The sequence below is a fragment of the Dama dama genome, chromosome 24 (assembly GCF_033118175.1).
Source record: "Dama dama isolate Ldn47 chromosome 24, ASM3311817v1, whole genome shotgun sequence".
Lineage (NCBI taxonomy): Eukaryota > Metazoa > Chordata > Mammalia > Artiodactyla > Cervidae > Dama > Dama dama.
The window spans coordinates 50,064,240-50,070,150 of record NC_083704.1 but is presented as its reverse complement, the minus strand read 5'-3'; the positions used below and the strand labels follow the sequence as shown (position 1 = coordinate 50,070,150).

Below are 5,911 nucleotides of genomic sequence, written 5' to 3'. Positions count from 1 at the left end.
GCCACCCCTGGGGGTCCCCAGGCCAGGGTCTGAGATCCCCCTGCACCCAGTTTCCCAAACCGGCTGCTGGCTGGAGCCAAGCCAGGGTCTGACCCTGGGCCTCTTGCTTGCCTGGAATGTAAATTCAGAGTTCAGTCAGCAGGCTCGTGTGAGGGACGGTTCTGTCACACAAGCGGCATGTGACGTGCGGGGAGACCTCTCACACCGGGCGCTTTTCCAGCCTCTGTCTGGTAGCACGCTGCCCTCGCCTTGTCCATGAGCTCTGAAAATCCGGCTGGCCAAGATGTTCCATCTCAAAGCCACCCTCCATCTCCTGTTCGCTGGTGGAAATTCAAGTCATTTCTTCCTGATGAGGTTTTCTCTCCATCTGAGTCAAAAGGATTTCCCCTTTTCAGAAAGGTTGGGAAGTTATTCTGAGGATCAGCTACATTTCCTGGTGTTCCTCCAATCACACCAGCTTCACCCCTAACAGACAGTTCTCTGTCTCAGGGGGACGTGGGGTGTATCTACCTGGGAAGACTACACAGCTCATTCTGGGAGGTTGTTCGCATAAAATCCCTGTAGGAAAGGAATTAGTAGGATACCAGTGTAGGTAAGGCATTTGGCCAGGGAATTCATAGATGTATAATCCTGCCTTCTTGCTTCATCAACTTATTTATTCAAAATTAATAAGTAAACAAATGAATAAGTGCATGTGTGTGTGTGTCCCGTCTAGTTCTGTGTGGTAAAACAGCAGCAAAAACAAAAAAAAAAAGGCAGAAGTTCTCATGGAGTGCACAGCTTTGTGAGGGAAGAGAGGCATTAAACAAGCATACAAATAGAAGAGCATGATCATTTAATATAGGGGCTTCCCTGGCGGCTCAGATGGTAAAGAATCCGCCTGCAATGTGGGAGACCTGGGTTCCATCCCTGGATTGGGAAGATCCCCTGGAGAAGGGAATGGCAACCTGCTCCAGTACTCTGGCCTGGAGAATCGCATGGACTGTATAGTCCATGGGATCTCAAAGAGTCCGACACCAGTGAGCAACTTTCACTTCACCGTAAGACAATGAAATGGAGTGTGAAGGGCAGCAGTAGTTGGGTGGAAAGTATGGGTTTGCTATAACCAACAGAGAGCAAAGCAAGGCAAATCAACCCTACTCTTTGGAATCTCTGGTCTCCAAATTCAATACAGAGTCCTTGAGAGTTGGTCTGCGTTCTGAGAAAAACCCCTAAAGTGGGTCTGTCTAAATGGATAAACGGCAATCTACTGGAAAGGCTAAACCTTGGGACTTACGTTGGCATTTCAGTGAAAGAAACAACACAGGCGCCAGTAACAAAGGGCAGAGGAACTAAATAAGGGAGGGAATGTGGATGTGAAGGTCCCCTTCAACTGGACACCCACTTGTGGAAGCTGAGGAGGATGGGAGAGCTCCGGGTCGGAACTGCGGGACCCCCCACAGCCACTATCAGGCCCCTTGCTTAGACAGAGAAACCAACCGCTTCCTCCAGAAGCCGACAGACAGATGGAGGCAGGAGGTGCTGTCATATACTCAGCTTTGGAATTGGGGGTTGTCGTCAAGTCTCGAGCTATTCCCACCTGTATCCTAATTTAGATAACTGTGGACACAGTCATCCACTGCAGGCGGTGGGGATTAGAGCAAGCAGTAGATGCCTGGGAAGCATCAGAATCAGTCTTTGGCTTGAGTCAAAGGCATAGTCCTGGGCCTCAGGTGAGGAAAACTGCGAGGCTGGGCCACTCACAGTTTCTGTGTGTGTTACACAAGTCCATGCCCCCAGCCAACCAACGTTCTAGAAAGGGCTCAATGGAGATAAACTGTGACAAACCTTTTAGAGATGAAGCAGGGAACCCACGCAAAAATAACTGGCAGCAAGGCTGTCTTAGGAGGTGAGCAATACTCACGGAACCTAAAAAAACAGAAGGAAATAAAGGAATGCTGTGAGTGAGAGGGAGTGTGTTTTCGAATTAGGATGATCTAGGGCTGAGAGAAAATAATTGAAGTATCTCCTCATCGATAGAGTAATGTTACTGACGCAGCCTCTGACTTGACTTTAGCATTTACTAGGTACTAAGTGCTAGTTACCATGCGAAGGGTTTAAAGCGCATTACATCATTTAGTGCTCATGGCAGTCCTTGAAGGGAGGTATTGTGACTTTCATGATGTCATGCTTTTCACGACCCAAGGGATCTGGTGACCATTTACACAGGAATCCCTGCAGGATCCGAGGGAATCAAGATTCCCAGACCCTGCCAGACCTACAGAATCGAAATCCCCGAGTGAAGCCTGGAGATCTGCATTCCAAGTGCTCCGTGGCTGGTGTGTAAATGCACACTGGGTTACTTTGTATTGGTTGGAACAGAGGGAGGTTAGCGAGCTCCTAAGCAGCCAAGAGTCCAGCAGTATCATTATTTTTCCTTCCTTTCAGTGAAGCATTTTACTTTAAAAAAAATTATTGAAGTATAGTTAATGTACAATGTGTTAGCTTCAGGTGTATAGCATAGTGACTCAGTTACACACACATATATAAATATACATATTTATTCTTTGTTTACATTCTCTTCCCTTATAGGTTATTACAAGATAATATAGTTCCCTGTGCTATACAGTAGGTCCTTGTTGGTTATCTATTTTATATATAGAAGTGTGTATGTGTTAATCCCCAAGCTCCTAATTTATCCCTCTCCTCTTTGGTAACCGTCAGTTTGTTTTCTATGTCTGTGACTCTATTTCTGTTTTTTAAATGCTTTATTTGTAACTTTTTTTTTTTTTAGATTCCAAGTATATGCAATATCACGTTATGGTTGTCTTTCTCTGGCTTACTTCACTTATTATGATAATCTCTAGGTCCATGCATGTTGCTGCAAATGGCGTTTCATTCTTTTCATGGCTGAATAATATTCCATTATATATATGTAACACATCTTTAGTCATCTGTCAGTGGACCTTTAGGTCGTTTCAATGTTTTGGCTATTGTAAATAGTGCTGCCATGAACACTGGGGTGCATATTCCTTTTAAAATTATGTTTTTCTCCAGATATATGCCCAGGATTGGGATTGTTGGTTTTAAAGTAATCATTTTTTTGTTTTTAAAGTAATCTCCATACTGTTTTCCATAGTGGCTGTTACCAATTTACATTCCCACTAACAGTGTTGGGGGTTTCCCAGGAGGCTCAGTGGTAAAGAATCTGCCTGCCAATGCAGGAGACATAGATTCTGTCCCTAGGTTGGGATGATCCCCTGGAGAAGGAAATGACAACCCACTCCAGTATTCTTGCCTGGAAAATTCGATGGACAGAGGAGAGTTGAACATGACTGAGTGCCTAAGCATGCACACACGCAGTAGTGTAGGAGGGTTGCTTTTTCCCTACACCCTCTTCAGCATTTATTGTTTGTAGACTTGTTAATTATAGCCATTCGGACTGGTGTGCGTGATACCTCATTGTAGTTTTGATTTGCAATTCTCTAATAATTACCAGAGAGCTTCCCTTGTGGCTCCGACAGTGAAGAGTCTGCCTGCCATGCGGGAGACCCAGGTTCGATCCCTGGGTCAGCAAGACGCCCTGGAGAAAGAAATGGCAACCCACTCTGGTATTCTTGCCTGGAAAAAAATAATTGCCAATGCTGAGCATCTTTTCCTGTGGCTGCTGGCCATTGGTATGTCTTCTTTGGAGAACTGTCTCCTTAGATCATCTAGTCATTTGTTGATTGGTTTGTTTGATTTGATATTGAGCTGTATGAGTTGTTTATATGTTTCAAAAAAGTCTTTCATAAAATTCAACACCCATTTGTGATTAAAAAAAAAATACCTTTCAGAAAGTTGGTATAGGAGGCACCTACCTCAGCAGCATCATTAAATTAAAAAAAAAAAAAAATCAGCACTTCCAGAAAAGATGAGGCCTGAGACCTGACTTTGGAGATGCTGAAAGGATCCCATGCACACAACAGTGCTAATGGTATATATCTGGAAGGGACTGAAGTATACAAAGGCTGTCTCTCCCACCTTCCCCGGAGACTGGACTCTGCACACTAGACTCAGGAGGGAAAGAGGAATGGAAGTGTGTCAAGATGAAAGCAGAAGACACAGATTTCTCAGAACTAAGGTCCTAAACTCAACAGAGTTTAGCCTTGGGGAGCAGGAGACAGGGGGATGGTGATGGAACTGGGGCCACAGGGGGCCAGCCCTGAAGGTTGCCCCGATCCTCTTGTAACCCTACAAGGGCTGAGGGCAAAATCCATCATGTAAGGGTGAAGCAACACCTTTTTTCACAGAAAGAAAGGCCCAAATGTTTTCTGTGCTCCTGAGGAATTTTTCTGAGAAAGCAAGCTCCCAGAAGGGCCTTCCCAGTTTCCAACATCTTCCTCTTCCCAGGCTCCCCTGCTAGCGGGGTCTCAGCCCTCACTCCGCCTCTGTGAGCCTTGTACAGGGTCCTTTGTGCCACTGACTTCATCAAAGAGCCCAGCCTCCATGGTGTGAAAGCAGGAGGTGGTCGGGGTGACGAGGGAGGGTCTTTCATCTTCCTACGGAGGGGCTGCCTGTGCCCAGCCCTCACTTGCCTTCCTTGGGGCTTTGGAGAGAATAGTGGCCCATTGTGGGGAGGGTCTCCCATCACCCAGCCCCCAGAAGCCAGAACTGTTAGGTTCCTGTGCATGGACACTGTGGGACATGGGGACAGACTCTTCGAAGGCCTCGGGACCCCCACAAGAGGTTGGAGGGCTGAGGGTGGCAGGGCAGGTCCCTTTGTGAAGGCAGGAGGAAGCCGGACCCTCAGACCCACACCCTGCCCTGGGAACACTGGGGCTCTTTCCTGTCTCACCGAGTTTGGAGGGCATGTCCCAGTTTAGAAGAGAGACCGTTGGGCCAGGGACAGATATTTATACCTGGTTAGGGTGAGATCGGCCACAATGTGGAGCTGTTCGGGCCGGAGCACTTCAGCTGCATGCTAGTGCGTGGACCCGCGCACACCCAGGCACACTCACTCACGTTCCCAGCTCTCCTGGCACAGAGTGCATCATGCCCCAGACAGCTCCACCGAGGCTGAGTGAACACGAGGAGCGCTGCCTTATAAACCAGACCAGATGCTCAGCGTGCGGATGAGTATGTGCACGGTCACCTGGCAGAGACCAAGGCTTGGCAGGGATGTCTGGTGGATCAGCCCGGGTCAGGAGCAAGCAGGTTTGCCCAGGGGTGGCCCTGGCCCCTGGGTGACCACACTGCAGCTGTCATGCGCCAGCCAAGGAGAATCTTGTGCGCTCCCCAAGTGACTCTGCCGGAATGCCTCAGCCCATAAACGAGCTCAAATACCTGTCCACTCGGACTCACTCAATTCTCTGGTGCAATGCAGAGTGCTGTATCTTTGTAGATACACATTCTTCATTGTATAGGGTGCTTTACATCTGCCCTAAGAGGCTGAAACTGTCCTTAAAAAAGTGTGTGAGACAGAGAGAGAAACACAGAGAAACGGGGTGGGAGGGAAGAGTAGAGAGCCAGAGCGGGAAACAGAGGCCAAAACAGCCAGGAGGACGGACACCAGGCTTTCCGGAAGAGGCTCACACGCTGACAGACCCAGCACAGCAAATCCAAGCCTACCTCAGCGTGTCCAAGGAGAGCAGCTCGTGTGGTCACCACAGAAACAAGGCCGTACACAGTGGCGCTAATCCTCTCCCCGCAGCACACCTGCAACTTGTCCACAGCGGGCGGTGTTTGGTTTTGCACCCCCGCCCCCAACAAGCATTTGAATTAATATAAACATTTCTCAGCCGGTCCTTAATGGCAACAGCAGCAGTGTGGTGGGAGGGCCCTCCTCAGACAAAGACTGGCACAATGCCCCCTTTGCGTCATCCTTCTTGAGGGGACAGGGACGGCGGCAAGAGCACGGAAGCGGGTTCTGGGGTGGTCCCTCGCTTCGTCA

The 5,911-nt window shown here is 48.4% G+C and overlaps 1 long non-coding RNA gene across 1 annotated transcript; it reads right to left on the bottom strand.

The window, feature by feature from the left end:
* Positions 1-204: 204 nt before the first annotated feature.
* Positions 205-5,678, bottom strand: LOC133046064 (uncharacterized). The gene is made up of 3 exons (XR_009690402.1): positions 5,590-5,678; positions 1,828-1,908; positions 205-367 (listed from the first exon to the last, which is right to left on the bottom strand). It is a non-coding gene; the product is annotated as an uncharacterized LOC133046064 (long non-coding RNA).
* Positions 5,679-5,911: the final 233 nt, after the last annotated feature.